The sequence below is a fragment of the Apteryx rowi genome, unplaced genomic scaffold (assembly GCF_003343035.1).
Source record: "Apteryx rowi isolate R43461 unplaced genomic scaffold, aptRow1 scaffold_48, whole genome shotgun sequence".
Taxonomy (NCBI): domain Eukaryota; kingdom Metazoa; phylum Chordata; class Aves; order Apterygiformes; family Apterygidae; genus Apteryx; species Apteryx rowi.
Genome location: NW_020450738.1, coordinates 140859 through 157225, shown reverse-complemented (window position 1 = coordinate 157225; position 16367 = coordinate 140859). Strand labels below are relative to the sequence as shown.

At 38.0% G+C, this 16367-nt stretch overlaps 1 protein-coding gene and 1 long non-coding RNA gene across 4 annotated transcripts in view; one reads left to right on the top strand and one right to left on the bottom strand.

The window, feature by feature from the left end:
- The window catches only part of RAP1GDS1 (Rap1 GTPase-GDP dissociation stimulator 1), a 106646-nt gene that overhangs the window by 71177 nt on the left and 19102 nt on the right, over nucleotides 1-16367 (bottom strand). The window lies entirely within an intron of this gene.
- LOC112972230 overlaps nucleotides 1-16367 on the top strand; it is a 28702-nt gene that overhangs the window by 5817 nt on the left and 6518 nt on the right. Inside the window, exons 3-6 of the long non-coding RNA XR_003255595.1 lie at nucleotides 6722-6919; nucleotides 8065-8208; nucleotides 9471-9561; nucleotides 13813-13862. This is a non-coding gene — a long non-coding RNA (uncharacterized LOC112972230). The remainder of the gene's footprint in view (nucleotides 1-6721; nucleotides 6920-8064; nucleotides 8209-9470; nucleotides 9562-13812; nucleotides 13863-16367) is intronic.

The window sequence follows — 16367 nt, the reverse complement described above, 5'->3', positions numbered from 1 at the left end:
AAGCAGTTCAATTTTCCATGATACTGAGCATATGCACATCCTACTGACATACCTGGACACATAACCCTAACTTTTAGACGCACGCTTCAAAAATCGATGGACACTGGCATGCCCCATGACTTTTAAAATGTCTTATCTAGCTATGTTGCAATATGAGCAAAATTGCTTTCTACTAAATATGATTAGATACTCTTAAAATAATGCACAGAAATGAAATTAGAAACCATATGCATAAAGTATAAGTGATTTTAAAATATATGATACAATAGTATTTGATTTTCTAACTAACCTACGACTCTAAACTTACTGCACCTTGAGATTGATTCCTTCTGCTGTGCAAATAAACAGCAGCAGGAATTTGGTAAGAACAGACCTGTGGGGACAATGTCAGAAGGCTGCAGTTGCAGAGGAAAGAAGTACCCAATTTGCTAACTTTGTCTCTTTCTGCCAAAGCCAGGACTACCTCCCTTTCCAAATAGCGTTAATGCCTCAAAAGACATCATCTTTACTTCTGAAATCTCAGAAACATGCAAATACATATTGAACAGAATTGGGGAGGGGGGGTGCCCTTCTGAAAAGAACAAAACATGTAGATCGTACAGTCTGTGATGACACTGACAGGGATATTTGGAGAGAAAGGACTGCAGTGTTCCCACCATACAATTATGCAAGGCTTCCTGATTCCTGCAGTTTCACAGCTGCCTTGAACCTGTCATTTCAGGAAGAAGCTGCAGATGCTTTTCTTCCAGGTACAAAAACTCTGTTATTTTCTTGTGATCATCTGTCTGTCCGCCTGCCTTGCTTACCTTCTCCACTCTTCCTCTCTTTCTGTACAAGCTGTTTTCAGCAGGCTTGTTATTGCACAGGCTGACAGGATTCTCAGAGATAAAAACCCATGGGATAAAACCAATGTAAGGAGTGTTTTTGATTGAGTGTCAGGGAAGTGTAAGTAAATTCTGTCAATATGTAAGACCATGTGAAAGCTTGCATCAGCAGGGATGATTTGAGGTGACAAGCTCAGGATGGTAAAGGTGGAAATAAGCCTAGTAGCGATAGTCGATTTCTATGGCAGAGGTGCTCAACAGTCTGCCATCAGGTGCTAAGTTTGTGAGGCCTCAAGCCAGAAGTTCAACAGAAGTATGAGCTACTTTGTGATGATACCAAGCCCAGGGAGACATTCTGTCAGTCGTACTTACACTGGGCTTCCAGGATTGCTTTCCAAATAATTAATTCTCTGATCTGGACATAAAGCCCTGAATCTCACAGACTTTTATTCCATATATCCTAATGATAAAACCTGGTAAGTCAGGAAGTGGAGTCTGGCAAGAGCTGTCAGATATAACTGTTTGGCCCACTCCACCTACTGTTGTATTCTGCTTTCCCTGATACATATTCCTGCTCAAGTACTCATAAAAAAAGGAGTGGTATAAATTCCGTAGTAACTCGCACCGCTTTTGGTGGCACGGCATTACTGTCACCTTCTGCAAACTCCTGCTACCTCTTGTACTGGCATTTTTACAGGGAAAAATAGTTGCAAAGTGAGGACCATAAGTGAACACTCTTATATTCCATTTCATTTCACTGTACCTTTTTTCCCCTGAAAGCTTTTCTGTGAGTTATTCCCGTTTTCAATCACTAATTTATTTTATGCTGATAAATTGTTCTTTCATCTCATAAAATCTGGTAGTAGATCATCCTTGTTCAGGGTCATGGCCACAGAAATGCTGAATCTGCTACATATGCTTTTACAAAGTAGCCATGAGTGTATCTAGGGTTGCAGCTTTTTTATACAAGAACCAACTTGCTAATTTTACCTTGAGTTTGCAGCATTTTCATCCAAACCAGAGAGAAAGTCAAGGTACACAAAAAAAGCCATTTTTAACACTGAAATTTTTAAAATGATTTAGAATATTTTAGCTGAGTATTTAGATGGATAGTTTTTCTCTGTAGAGCTTATTCTTACATATTTTGTAATCTTTTTTCCAGGATAGCTATTTAAAAAGATTAAAGAAATACTCTGTTGGAACATATCATTAACATATTCTGTATCTTTGATTGACACCCAGTATACTGTTGTGGTTACAGGGACCAATCTATCGATGGTGGCTATATTACTTTCAGAGCCTTTTGTAACTGAGTCCCTTTACTGCCTCTTAGGACACAGTGAGACATTAAATTAAGCAGTGGGAATGATGTCACTTTTATGGGTCTTTTTGTGTTACAATGCCTTAAAAATATCTTAAAAATGTAAATATGTATGTCTATATGGTATGAAAGAAACCACTGGGGAAATATATTGTATATCCAGTGCAAGTTAACCACCATTCTGGTATCTGGGGAAAAATGTTTAAAGGACTAGACTTCAACAGTACTTAATTTTGTGTGCAGACTTTAACTTCCTAGAATTTCTGTACAAGCTAAATTATATGGAAAACCCACCACTGAATCACCACAGCTGTTTTTTGACTAGAAGTGTATCTCTGAGGTTATATTACTCAAGAATATAGGAACTGACACACAGCTCGGACACTTAAATCATCTTGGGCAGCATCCAGCCTCCTAGGCCATCCTTAGCCCATGCTGTTAGCTTCCTTCTGATACCYGTGTTTCTACTTGAATGCAGACCCCAGGCCACCAGCAGAGCACCCTATGCGCACTGATATTTAGTGGTGCCCGAGGTGCCCTGGGACATGACACCTACACGGCAAGCTGCTGCCCCGGCCATGCCCTGCAGAATTTGTTTGCTCCTCAAGCTGGCTGCTTGAAGAGCAGGCATACTTGCCTGAATTACTTTTTGGAGCAGAAGGCCCAACAGCTGGCAAGGCCTGTAGCATGCCTTTGATCTCTAATGCTTCTGGTGTCTAGGGATCCCGGATGACCCTGCCCTAAAGAAAGTGTAGAAGACTGGCCCAAAATTAGCAAACCCACTGGCTCCCAGGCCATTGCATAAGCTGGCAGGAATGAACAGGATTCCTTCTTGAATCCAAATAAGGAAGAGCTAACACTCTTCCTCCTGGATACTTTGTCAAAAGATACTAAACTGCAAATGACAAACCGTTTATTTACCTAGACATGCAAAATACCCCAAATATACAGTTTTTATCTAGGACAAAACAACTTTGCTCTGTCCTCAAGTTTAGGCCATTGCCAGCAAATACCCACTCACCCAGCAGCTGCCCTCAAGCACTCCCAAGTGTACAGTGTCAAGCCACCAAAATCCCTCATTAGAAATAACTCTTTTCTTAGCCCAGCCAGGAGATTTTGAATCTTGGCACCTGATCTGGAGGAAGACACATGCTGTCAGAGGCTGGGGTAAAGAATTCACTTATGAGAGGTAATGCCAGGAGGAAGTTAGCTGGTTACTGTCTCCTAAAGAAACCAAAAGTGACAGTGCTTATATAACAGCAGAGAAAAGTCCAGTGTCATTTAATGGATTCCCACAGCACTTTACCTTTGGAGGAATGACACATGGGCAGGCCTGTTTGTGAGTGGGTCCTTATGAATGCTGCATTTCACATGCTGCCAGGACATAGCTTGAACAACCCAGATGTGAACCATGCCTGGTACAGACTGGATTAGCCACTGCCTGGTAGAGACAGGATATGGATCTCTAAGGGCTATGTGAACCTGTGTTCCGTCTTGCTTCTCTGCAACATAAGGGCACTGCAGGGCAGAGCTGGGAGATGGAGATGCTGGCCAGCAAAGCAAGACCTAATGGGCCTCTTTGTTACTGGGCTCTGTTGTGCCCAGCTGCTAGGGAGATTTAGGTCACCTGTCAACTAGACTCTGTTCTGCAGATGCTGTTCAGTCAGCAGCATCGCAGGAGGATCTCCAGGCACAGAGAAACATACCTCAGGAGCCAACAAACAGGCACAGGTGCTACCGCCGCGTTGGCTAGAGCTGCAGGTGGCGCTCTTTGCTTAGCATCGTTTGAGTGAGACGCTTTTGGCTGCAGTGGCGCTCTTGTACTCAACCCTTCCAAGTGGCAGTCTGGCACGGGATTCCTCTCTGCTCCTCGGGGATCTCCCCTCTGTGGGTTACGCCACTGGTGGAATGGGCAGGTCAAAAAAAAAGAAGACTCTCTTCCCTCGAGTCTGTGTAGCGACGCAGCAGGTCTAAAGGCACGAGGGTGTAGCACAAGCCGGGGCGATGCTGACTGTGCTGCGCTGCCCTGGAAGTTGAGTGCAGGCTGCCTGCGGCTCTCCCAGGCACGAGGGTGCCTGAACTGCCTGAGGATGCACAACGAGGAGCTGCGCGGAGGGCAGAGCAGACCAAATGCTCTGTGGCAGTTCAAAAGTCAAGAACTATGCTCGGCAAGGAACAGGAAATAAAATGGAAAACCTGTAAAATTATCACAGTGCGCCTACAACTCAAATACTAGATGCAGCTCCAGGCACCCCACATTGTAAATGACACCSTGCAGAACTAGAATAGGCTTAGATATGGCTGAGCAAAGGTAAGGAGAATCTGCTCTTCAAGGAGTAGTTAAGTAGGCAAGGACTCTTCACCTTAAAAAAGAGATGACTGCGGAGAAGAGAAGACTGCGATATATGGAATCATGCTAAGATGATGAAAAGAGAACTACTATTTACTATTACTCCTAACACAAGAACTAGAATACCAAAATGAAATTATCAAGCAACAAACTTGAACAGAAGAAAGTATTTTTTTCACACCACATATTAAACAAACTATGGAACTGTTAAGAAGCTGAAACTATAAATGGTTTCATTAATGAATTAGAAAAAATTTATGAGAAAAAAAAGTCCATGCATGGCTCTTAATACTAAGATATACATAAAACTGCTAACACAGAAAGTTCTGAAACAGCAGATTACTGGAAGCTGGGAAGATACCACTCTGCACTTGTCCTGTCCTTACAGTGTCTTCCTAAACATCTGTTACTGGTCATTCACTGTCAGAAACAGGACAAGTTGGGTGCAATGACTTTTGGTAGGACCCACTGGCTATAGGTGGGCTGAATGGCATTGGCACTGGCATGTTGTGGATCAGTGCCCAGGTTTAGCATGAAAAGAAGGTGGCTGCACACATCTCGCCAGATGGGACTTTACTGGGCCAGCTGTTTGGACTCGGCCACTTGGAGAAGATTTGGGATCCTGCAGTTTAGTCACAGCCAGTAAGGTAATTCTTGTGTTCTCAACTGCGGCTTTGGTACTAGATAGGTCCGGAGGCTGACCAGGGTCCTAGACAACGTTAGCGCTTAAATCCATGAATCCAGACTTCTTTATCAGGGAGGATCTTTTTTTTTTTTAAAAAAAGAAATCCTGCTTGTTTGTCTTTGTCCTACCATGTTCATGAATGTCGGTTAAAATACTTTGCAATTAATTTTACTAGTTCTAAGAAAATGCTGATAGATTTTTAATTGCAGGGTTCCTGCTGCAACCTGTTTTTAACTTAGGTACATTTGCTCTATTTTTCTAGCATAGTAGCTAATTTTAATGAGATTGCCTATTTTTGTTAACAGTTCAGCCACTTCATTCTTAAACACTTTTTGAATCTTAAGATATATACCATCTGGTCCTAGAGACTTGTTACTCTTTCATTTATCCATTTGCTTCAGCATCTGTTCTTCCGACACCTCAATCTCTCATAAAGCTTCATTTTTATTACCTGAAAATACTGATATTCTATGGCTTACTGCCACCTGAGCAGTAAGCTACTCAGTTATTTTTGGTAATTAACAGGTCAGGCCATACATGCTAACAACTACTTAGTTTGTATTCAAAATCAGGATAGAAACCTAAACTAGACAGCACCAGCCAGCATTCAGTTCACTTGGAATCTATTACTAGTGCAGAATTTTCATTTTGCTACAGYCTGGTTTGGGTTAATTTTAAGTAAAAAGGATTATTTTTCTACTTCTGAACTCCCCCAATAACATGCCCCAAAAGATGCAAGAAACACACACCTTTGCAAGTATAATTAAAAGGGTCAACCCTAAAGATAACCAGAGGCAGAGATTAGTTGTCTTTTTTCTTTCTTTGCCCTTGAGAGTAACTGGAGATCTTTGAAAATAATTTTGTATATTATTTTTATTGTAGTCACAGATAAACAATAGATATTAATACAAATGTATTTACACTACTGCAAGCCATATTGATCTGTAGCTCCTGTAATTATTTTTATATGCTAATTTTATATATGCTAATTATTTTTATGTGCTATATTTTTATATGCAAAGGCTAGATTGCAAGAAYGACATTTCAGAAGATTTTCTTGGAAGATTTTGTTCCTTCCCTAGGAGAATGTGATACAGATTTAGAGATCTTTGTATTTTATGATGAAACACTAAACATCTGGAACCATCTTAAGCCCCAAGAAACTGATCAAAATTCAATGAAATCAACAGAACACCTTTTACTGATTTTCAAGGTGTTTGAAAGCATGTCCTAAAAGGTCCTGTTTGAAACAGGTCCTAAAAGGACAATGAAGTAAGAATTTTTCATTAATAAAAAAGAAATATATTGTGTTTGATCAAGACAATCTGTACTGAATGAATTTTGCTTAAAAATCAGCTAATAATAGAAAAAATAATTATCTCAGCTAACAGAGATAGGGCTTTCAACTTATGGAAATATGTCTTTGGGGTAGTCYATTACTACAAATAGTAGATAAAATCATATACGAGTATTGTTTTTTTTTAAAAATTACATTTAATTGGCAGGGCATATTTTATTTTCATATATTTAATTTTTTGCAGGTGTCTGATCTACACTAACAAAACCCTGGAGACCTGAAGGGCATAAACAGAAAATACTAATTAGGACTTCTGATAGACAAAAGGTCTTTTAAATTGCTCGTTGGGTCCTTAGCAAGCAAGAAACATAACATCATCTACAATCAAACTCAATCCACTGTGGTGGGGAAATGCTCCACTGTAAAACAGGTAATCAAGCAGGTAAGACATGTTTTATCCTACGTGATGTGCTGTATCAAAGTTAGTCAACGTTTCAGAGTAAAAAGGTTTGGGAGCAGAATAGAAGAAAAAATACCTTATTGRCTCTACCTTAAGTAATACATATTTTTCTTTTGTGTCCTCTCAGAATCTTATTACGACTCTTTTAAGAAATATATTAATTCCATAAACTCATGCATATCATAGTTCTGGGTTCATCATTTCTTCAGAGTCACCCTACTGAATAGGAGATATTATTCTGCCCCACTCTTTTTTTTTAAGACAATCTTTAAGTGATTTCTCTCCCTAGAGGACTACTCAGTGTCCTTGCATTTCTGGAAAGCAGCACCACAATTCTGAATATAGAGGAAAACAAAGTTCAGTGCAGCAATTTCTCCATAGGTGGAAACAGGTGAAGGCAGGGCAGGGAACCTGCACTGTGTCTTTACATAATAGAAATGTCCTTTGACACTTCAGCTACTGCCAGCAATAACACAGAAGGAGAAGCTGCTAAGCAGTCAAAAGACTAGCTTTTAGCATCTCTACAGTGTGAGTATTTCTCATCTGCCCACTTAGATCACCCAGGGTCGCTAAAACTCTTCCAAAGAAATCTGTAGAGGTAATGTAGCAGGGAGGTAGCAATCTTCCTACTCTATTTACATGAAAAAAGTACCATCTCATCTTCCAGGTGAAGAGATTGCATCATCATTAGAAATAGCAGCTCAGGCACAGATGTAGTATGTTGAAAAACAAAACAGAACTGCAAAATGTATATAAAAACCTAAGCCTTGGAACAGCAAGTCCTGTTAAAATTCTATGTTTTTATATCTTGAGAATATAGGTAATGCTGGAGACAAATACCTGTGCATCAAGGTGTACATGGATTTTTCTTATTTTGTGTGAGTGCTACCAAAAACCCAATGTTACTTAACAGATAAAAAGTTCTCACATAGACAGATTCTGTCAAAATTTATGCTGTAATCTATGCCATGCAGAAACACCAAAGCCAGGGGGCACTGCTGTCTCTGAACAACTGCATTGAAGAGAAGAAAAAGGGGGAAAAACAGGTCAGGATTTGAAAACATGCTGTGAAGTGCGCCATGGAGTATGATGGGTGTTATGCTCCTTCCTCCTCCTGCCTTCCACAGGTCCGACCTGCGACAAGATAACACATGATGGCTCACGCAAAGTATGCTTGGGAGATGAAGCTCAGGCTGGAGGTGCTCTTCCTTCCAGCACTGCTGGTCTCCACATCAGTCCCCGCTGCAGGATAAGACAGTGGCCACCTTGCAGTAAGTAGGGCTTTTGCAGGATTTAATAGGCTGCAGATGAACTGGCTTTACGAAAGTAAATAACCAGCTGGTCACTGTATGTAGCCACAGCACTCTGCTCACAAAAGACAAGAGCCTCTTTCTGCTGTCACCTTGATTCTGGCTTTTTAGCTTGAGTTATGGAAATTAATCTTTTCCACACCAGCTCCCAGAATAGTTAAAATGATGCAATTCCCATGCTGTCAATTATCACAATTTTATCATGTATTAGCTGGTATTTCTCCAAAGGCATTGCTTCCAGGGAGTCTCATAAATACCTGAGACTATCAGGTTTCATTTCTCAAGAGACATATTTTAGCTCTCAGGTTTGGAAGAAAAAAAACTTGAAAACATAAACTAGATGCAAAAACGTAACCAGAAAGAACCCAAAGGCCAGTCCTTTAAAAATAATGGCTTTTTTAAGCCAATCTCAGTGATTTTTTAGGTTTCACTCATAATTTGGCATTCTCAAGTTCACTTGTGGGCACAGTTATACAGGTACTTACCACAGTTTACTTAAGCATTGCTTAGATTTGAACAAATACAACCATTACGTATGTAATCCCCCAAATAACTAAAACACCTATCTGTGTGAAAAAATTACATGTAGGCCAAGCCATGACACTGCCATAATTCCTTTCTCCTACAGATAGAAGTATATACACACACAGATACATATATTTACACACAGACATATATTATATATACATATATTACTGCAAATAAAAAACTATTAAAAGAGTGATACTAAAGTTGCAAAGTCAAGTAATAAAGTGATAGAAAGTTCTAGAATTCAAGCAACCTTCATGGCTTTAATTTGGCCCTGTAAAATATTTGCCATACAATACCTTGTTTAAATACAYGATGAATACCATTTTTTACAAGGGACCCTTATCTCTTTCAGGATAAATGCTCAAAGAACAGCTACTTAACATTTTATCTTATCCTCCTTGTCCGCATGTGGTTCCAGCCTCGTTTACCAAACGCTATTCAAAAACCCTGCCCTGAAAGAAGAGTTGCTAGTTTCCTCATTGCCTATTATGACATTAGTATCATTACATTGTATCTTAGTATTTCAAAAGTATGAATGTGCTTATTTTCACACCATATTTATAAGGTAAGGCAGAATCGATATACCATTTGAGAGATGGGGGATCTAAAGCATAGAAAAAYTAAAGTCAAAAGTATTTGTCTGATAATTCAGGGTTTCTAATCTGAGATATCTCCTGCTTTTTATGTTCCAGAGCACTTTATATTCTAGATGCTTTTGCAGTCTTCAGATTCAGATACGAATTATGCTCAGCACTTTAATAAAACAGACCACAACACATCAAGGTAGGTTTCAAGAAAACAGGAGATGTGATGGGAGATTACCAGGGATATATTTGGTTGAAAAAAGTTGCCTACCGTATTTTCCGACAGTAACTCTGTGTCATGGGTGGTGGTGGTGGTGGGGATTTTCCAATTCATTGTGGAAACATTCAACTGTTAATTGTGAGACCAATTCTTCTCTGTACATGGCCCCCCAACCTCATTTACAACACAGTTTCCAAGTACTGCAACCTAGGAGGCAGGGGTCCCTAACTTAACAGGTCTCCTTCACCAGATCGCCCTGGATTTTACTATCCTATGCACAGAATGAGAAAAATTCTATGGGGGAAAAACAACAGGACCGAAACAGTGTCTTAAATTATTACCAATACTTCAGACCACTGTCCAAACCTGTTTCTTGCTAATGCTAAAACGGAAAAACGCCAAGGRAATGAGAATAGACAGCCTAAGGCAGGCACTCAGCATAGAATATAGCTTATCCGGAAGAGTCAAGTTCAGCAATAAGTTTAAATGACTGAAACAGTATCTTGTAAATAAAGGGGCAGCCTTAATAACAATCAGTGCTGCCATTTCCTTTAAAGCCCACCAATACATTATAAACAGAGAACCACACGGAGCAGAAGTACAGAAAAGAAAAGCTTGTGTGTATATACACACAACTAGCAGGGCTTGCTCTTCTTTACTGGCTCTTTTCTTCACTTGTGTTTGCATGTTTGCTGTTTTATTTTGTTCCTTTCTCCTTTTTATTTCCCCTTCTCATCTGACCCCCAAGATGCTTTCTGCCTGAAGCATTTTTAATCTAAGAAGCAAGAGAGACTTCATCAAGTCAATAAAATAGCAAGAACAGAGAACAGGTGATAGAAAACAAACAACAGAAGAAAAATCATCTACAAAAATAGTACAGTCTAGAAATAAGACATTTATACTGTGTTAGGTTCTCTCTCAGTTCAGTCTTTTCTTTCGGATGCTCTTCACCTATGCTACTGCATGTAACCTTTCCTGAGCTTCTCTACTCGGAAAGTTTTGATCCTAATGTGACTCAAATTAACTGACTCAGCTGGTAAATGCTAATCTAGGCTTCACACAAACAATAAGAGGAAAGCTTTTTTTAAGAAAGTTTTTGAAATTTCCTTTAAATTATTTTCCTTACATATTAGGACATACACTGATTATTTTTCCTTGTATAACTTAATTGGGCTCCCAATTCCCTATACCTTTTCCAAGTTCTTTACAACCAAAGTGAAAATATGGCTTGTTAAACAACAAAATAACCCACATGTAATACCAGAAGTTGGGTTGAATGGACATTTATAGGATGCTACAATGCAGGACAATGATTTAGATTTCAAGTATACATTCCTAATCTACATAACACGGTTAATCTACTGTTTCTTTTTTTTAAATGAACAAATATAATCTCTTTCCCCTTGTAACGATACTGGGCCCATCACCTTCTCCTGCATGAAAGCTATGAATAGAGATTTATTTCAGCTACATCTCTGTGAAGTTTCTTCACACAGATTATCTCAGAAATGTATTTGAGACTAATGGGCTCAGATTTGTCCATTACTAACGACTTCAAGGCCCAGCCCAAAAGCTGCCTTTTACAAGAGAATCTCCAAAATGCTCATACTAAAGCTTRCAAATCCTGCTACCTCTGCTGTGTCAGCTGCTCAGACTGGCTTTTTATCTTCCTCCAGTCTACCTAGAATCTTGCAAATTGCAAGACCTAAAAATAATACATTTGGGGTTAACTATGTGCTTTCTGATTTCCTTCCTTTTAGTTGTTGTACTCTGTTACCACAAAGGCAAGAAATTTGATTCTTTTTAAACGAAAACTCAGAGTCTTATGTTTAAAAGATTTCCAGAACTAGGGCTTTAATAATAATACAAAAATAAAAATAAAAAAATCAGGCAATACAAGGAGGAGAATAAAATGGTGAGGACTGGGAACAGTACTGAAGACAGTATTGCTGAGAAAAACTCTCAATGACTTCAATGAGCTCTGGAACTGGTCCTACATTATGCAAATAAGTATATGCAAATTATACAATATAACTATACACTACAATATCTGTCATAACTGTATTTATGCTATCAGTTTGAGTTATTGAACAAATATTGGATCTGATTCTGTTCAAAGCCCTTTGGCTCATAATTGACCAGCAACAGTGAGAATTTTGCCTGAACAAGACACCCAGGCTCAAAATTAGTATTGCTAGCTCTCATCATTGTATGCCATGTTGAGTGTTTTTCTTTAAACCCCAGATACTGTAATTGAGAAGACAGATGTTATGAAACAGTAATTCGTAACACAGCAAGTTTCTAGCTATCATGGGKTCCCTGAAAACCTTGCACGTGGAAAGGAAGCACTCAAAAGCCAGAGGGCAAACAAAGAGTCCACAGTGTGCCAGGGACTTTGCTTCTTTGCTTCTTAAGCTGTCTGGTTTGAAAGTCATCCTGTGATTTACCAGAGGCAGGGGAGATTTTCAGTTTTCAAATACTCCTTACTGATGACACAACCATGATGATGTCAGAAAATGAAGATTCACATAAATTCATGTGATGTGCTTATCAGAATCTTTAAAATGCTAGTCTGACATCACTACTGTCAGTGGTTATTGATGTCAGAAATCAAGGTCCGAGGTATTTATCTCATATAAAAATATAGCCTTTAAATCTGTTTATTGAAAGGTTTGTTTCTAAATTCTGAGGGTTACTTTCAACATGATCATTGCTTGTGGATATAAAAACACTTTTAAAAATTTCACTAACAAATTGTGATATTTAAATTACCATAAATGGCCAAAATTATAACATGAGAATTTACCTATTTTCTTTGCAAATTTGCTATCTTTTAATTGCCATCAGTTTCAGAAATTACAAAAAATTCTCATTTATCTTTTCTTACCTACCATACAGAAATGACGACCTTCAAAGCAGTCAACGTATTTGTATTAAGGGAAGAGATAGATGTGTAATTTTGCTTACTAGGAAAAAAGTATTAGCTTTCTGACACATTTTATAAAAGCTTTTTAAATATAGCAAGTAAAGAAACAAAATCACAGCCCTTGTCCTGTTGAGTGTTAATAAAATTCCATCTGGTCACTTAGGAGCTGTGCCAACATTACCACACAAAGAGCCTTTGAACTGTTTTAATGTTCAAGAGTCATTTGACAGCTTTTTATTTTCCCTTTTTTGTCAAATACGCACCTAATGATGTACAGATGGCTGGGTTCTAACAAGTTTACACACAAGTAAACTTGAAACTACCCTTGAAGGTAAACTGCTGAGTTTTTTCTTTGGGTGGTTGTTTGGGTTTTATGCATTTTTTCTAACATTTAGGATTGTTCAGTCTACTGCTGCTCCAATTTCCTTATTAGGCAAATAAAAAGTGAAAGTGAAAAWTTGGTTTATAGCTGTTTTAAAAATGCAAATGTAGTGAGAATCTGCTCAGCCAGCTCTAGGCCAATGGAATGGGACCAGGTACAAAGAGTTAAGGTCATGCTAGACAGCAAGTTAAGGAACTGTCAAGTGACAAAAATCTTCACTGGGGAAACAAGTCTCAAGAACCATTCTGAATGGTGAGAGATGTTTCAGCAACAGATGGGTACTATACTCAGTGTTTAAGTATATATTAAGTATATACCTCATAGTGCCAAAATCAGTAATAGATTTATTCTTTCATCATTGTGTTTAAGTATGTGTACTTAATAGAGAAAAATAAATTCCGCATTGTAATATGTATTCAAATTTACTGTGGAAAGACAAATTGGTTTGCCAAAAATGCATAAAAAAGGTCCTGATCAAACTTCAAAGTTAGCCCTGCTTGGAACAAAAGATTGGATTAGGTGACCTCTATGATCAGGTTGTATGTATCATAATTATGTAGCACTGAACTGCTTGGCCTGCTCTATAGCTTTTAATGCAAAACACCTAGTAAAATGATCAGAGTAATAGCTAAGTGGTAGAGGAGGATTCAACAAGTGTTGCAAGACTGGTAGAGGTAATCTATGCCATCCACTTCTGCATTATATAGAGTCAGAAGAGACAGGTAAAACAATACTCAGAGCTCCACCAGGCTCTCAGCTAGATCAGTTGTCCAGGGTGGGACAAAACTGCTATTTCATTTATAAGAGGAAATGTGGTTTAGTAACACACTCTCCTTTATTCTCTGCCTTCAACATCTTTTAACTGAATCAAGTAAAAATTCTGTAAATCAATGGGATTAATTTATATCTTAAATCTCTTTAGGACAAGCACCCAGAAGACAGATAAGGGCCTGATTCTGCAACTACTTATACGTGAGTAACTTTTTCATTTTTACTAGACTATTTTTGCAAATAATCTTCCAAATGTGCACAAACACTTGGAGGAACTAACCTCTAATGAGATGCTAAAGGGAATAAATCTGTAAAAATACAGACTACTGTCACTGTTGCTTTAAATTAATTTATGGGTGATAACGGAATGGAGTGTTGGAAAGGTTTTCAATAGAAAGATCTTAGCTTTGACAGTCTTTTCAACTCTTGGCTGCGGACTTAATTAAAACTAGCTATTCTGATCTTATTCAAAGTCATAACACATATGATTGGACCCAAAGAGCAATCTACTAGAGAAAATAAAACAGGCCAGAGCAATGGAAATATAGTGACTAATCTAGGAAAAGCTTTGAAGCTTTAAGAAAAGGTTATAAAAGACCTAATGATAGAGTATAATGATGTTTCTACACACGTTCCGTAATTATTCACTTAGTGCTACACTTTTAAAGATATCTAGGCACCTAAAGATGCAGATGTCACTGAAAATTAACAATTTAAGTGATCTACTTTGGTACTCCTGATCTCAAATATTAAATTTTTATCAATTAATGTCATTTCTTTGGTTCGCTACTGTTCTTTTGCATGTAATTATGGGATATAAATTGTTGTACCTGCCTGCAACTGCATACCATTCTATAAGGAAGTCTGAACCTTGAGCATCATTCTGAATAGTAAACCCTTTAAAAACCCTTAAAGCATCAACATTTATATTTCCCAGTCCTCTTCCAGGCTAAAAAAATTGTTTTGCTTGCTGGATTTTTAAGCAGCTGGTGTTCTCTGAAATTCAAGGTTGATCAGAGCACTCTAGCAAACCATTTTCCCCTGGTCCAGCTATTATTTCTCCACTGCAGTTGCTGTCATGGTGTCCTGTCCTGATACAGTTCCCTTAACACATTAGCTCTGCGAGAAACATCTCCCATGCCTCAAGCAGAGCATAAGACTACGGACATTCAGAGACTGAGGGCTCACACAAAGCACTTTGAGGAAATCTCAGCAGGGAGAGTAAATATTTATGTATATATATATATATTTTATATATATRTATGTTTATATATAAAAATAGAAAACTAAATAGCTATCATTGGAAGAAAAAAGCTTAAAACCAGATTAAAAATAAGTCATAAGTGAAACTAGTTTAACTGTTCCTAATTTAAAAGACTTGAGACGTTTTATTGCGCAGCAACACTCATGCAAACTCCWTTTTCCTTCTTGTCAACAAAATACATATCCTAAAATCAGTTAATCCACTACACTTGCCTCAGCAGTCGTCTTTTTGACTTTTTACTGAAATATGAAGTTTTCCCTCAAATTTTCTAACCCAGCAGCAGGTTTAGAGCTGCAGCCTCTGAGCCTCTAACACTGGTGGACTTTACAACGATGTCCCCAAATGGCCTTGGAACTGAAATCTTATTGGTGGTTTATGCTGCTCCCCAAAGAACTTTCACTGTCTGCTTTTCATTTGTTTTTTTAACTTTCCCCAAACTTACCAAAACCCACTACTATTAATTACAAGCTACATGCTAATTACAAACTATGTATGAAAACATTTAGCTCTGAAAAAACCCTGCTTGAACTTGACGAGTGTGTGCAAACAAGATTATAATGGAAATCACCCGCAATTTGTATTACTGTTTTGCTTTCAGTGAAAGTTTGTTATAACAATATAGATTGCAAATCTAGTATGTGATTCTAAAACCTTTTATTTACAAAATTCTTATGAATTAAAATTCATATGTTAGTAAGTACTTGTTTTCCTGCATTTTCCTACTAAGTTACTGAGCAAAAACATTTTTATCCCAAGAAAGAAAGAGAGGTGAAGACTAGTCTATAAGAATTGCTTTTCCTCCTGAAAACACTGTTGTTAAAACCTGTAATTCAAAAATTTCCTTTAATAACAGAATTTTCCTTTAAATTAAATAAATTTTCCTTTAATAACAGCAGTGTGACAGTCTCCTCATGCCTTGGAGAAAAGACTTATAACATTCTCTAGTCAATGAAGGAAAATCAGTCCTGGAGAGTACTGGTTCTTGGCTGGTGAGACTGTCTGATGCCAGCAGTCCTTCAATTTAGCAGTTTAGCATAAATTACTATGATGGCCCCAAATCAACAATATGCATTTTGTAGGTAGATTGTGGTGCCCATGTACTGTAAATTGAAGCCTGGGGACTTCATTAATCTACAGCTAGCTTTTTAAAGTTTAGAATACATCTTGGTGTTGGTATCATTGGTCTAGAAGCTTTTAGGGCCAAAATGTACTCTAGAGTTTGTTTTTAAAGATATCATGTATTGCCTTAATCCTGGTGTTATTAAGATTAGTATACAACTGTGGTTAATCCTTCCAGTGATAAATATTTATCTATTAATGCAGTTATTTGTTCTCACTTAGGGATGCATAGGATGCCTAGCACCAATAAACACTGCACTGATAGGATCAGCTCAGATGTTCTCTAGAGGATGAGGATTCAACTGAGTTTTYACATAAGACTG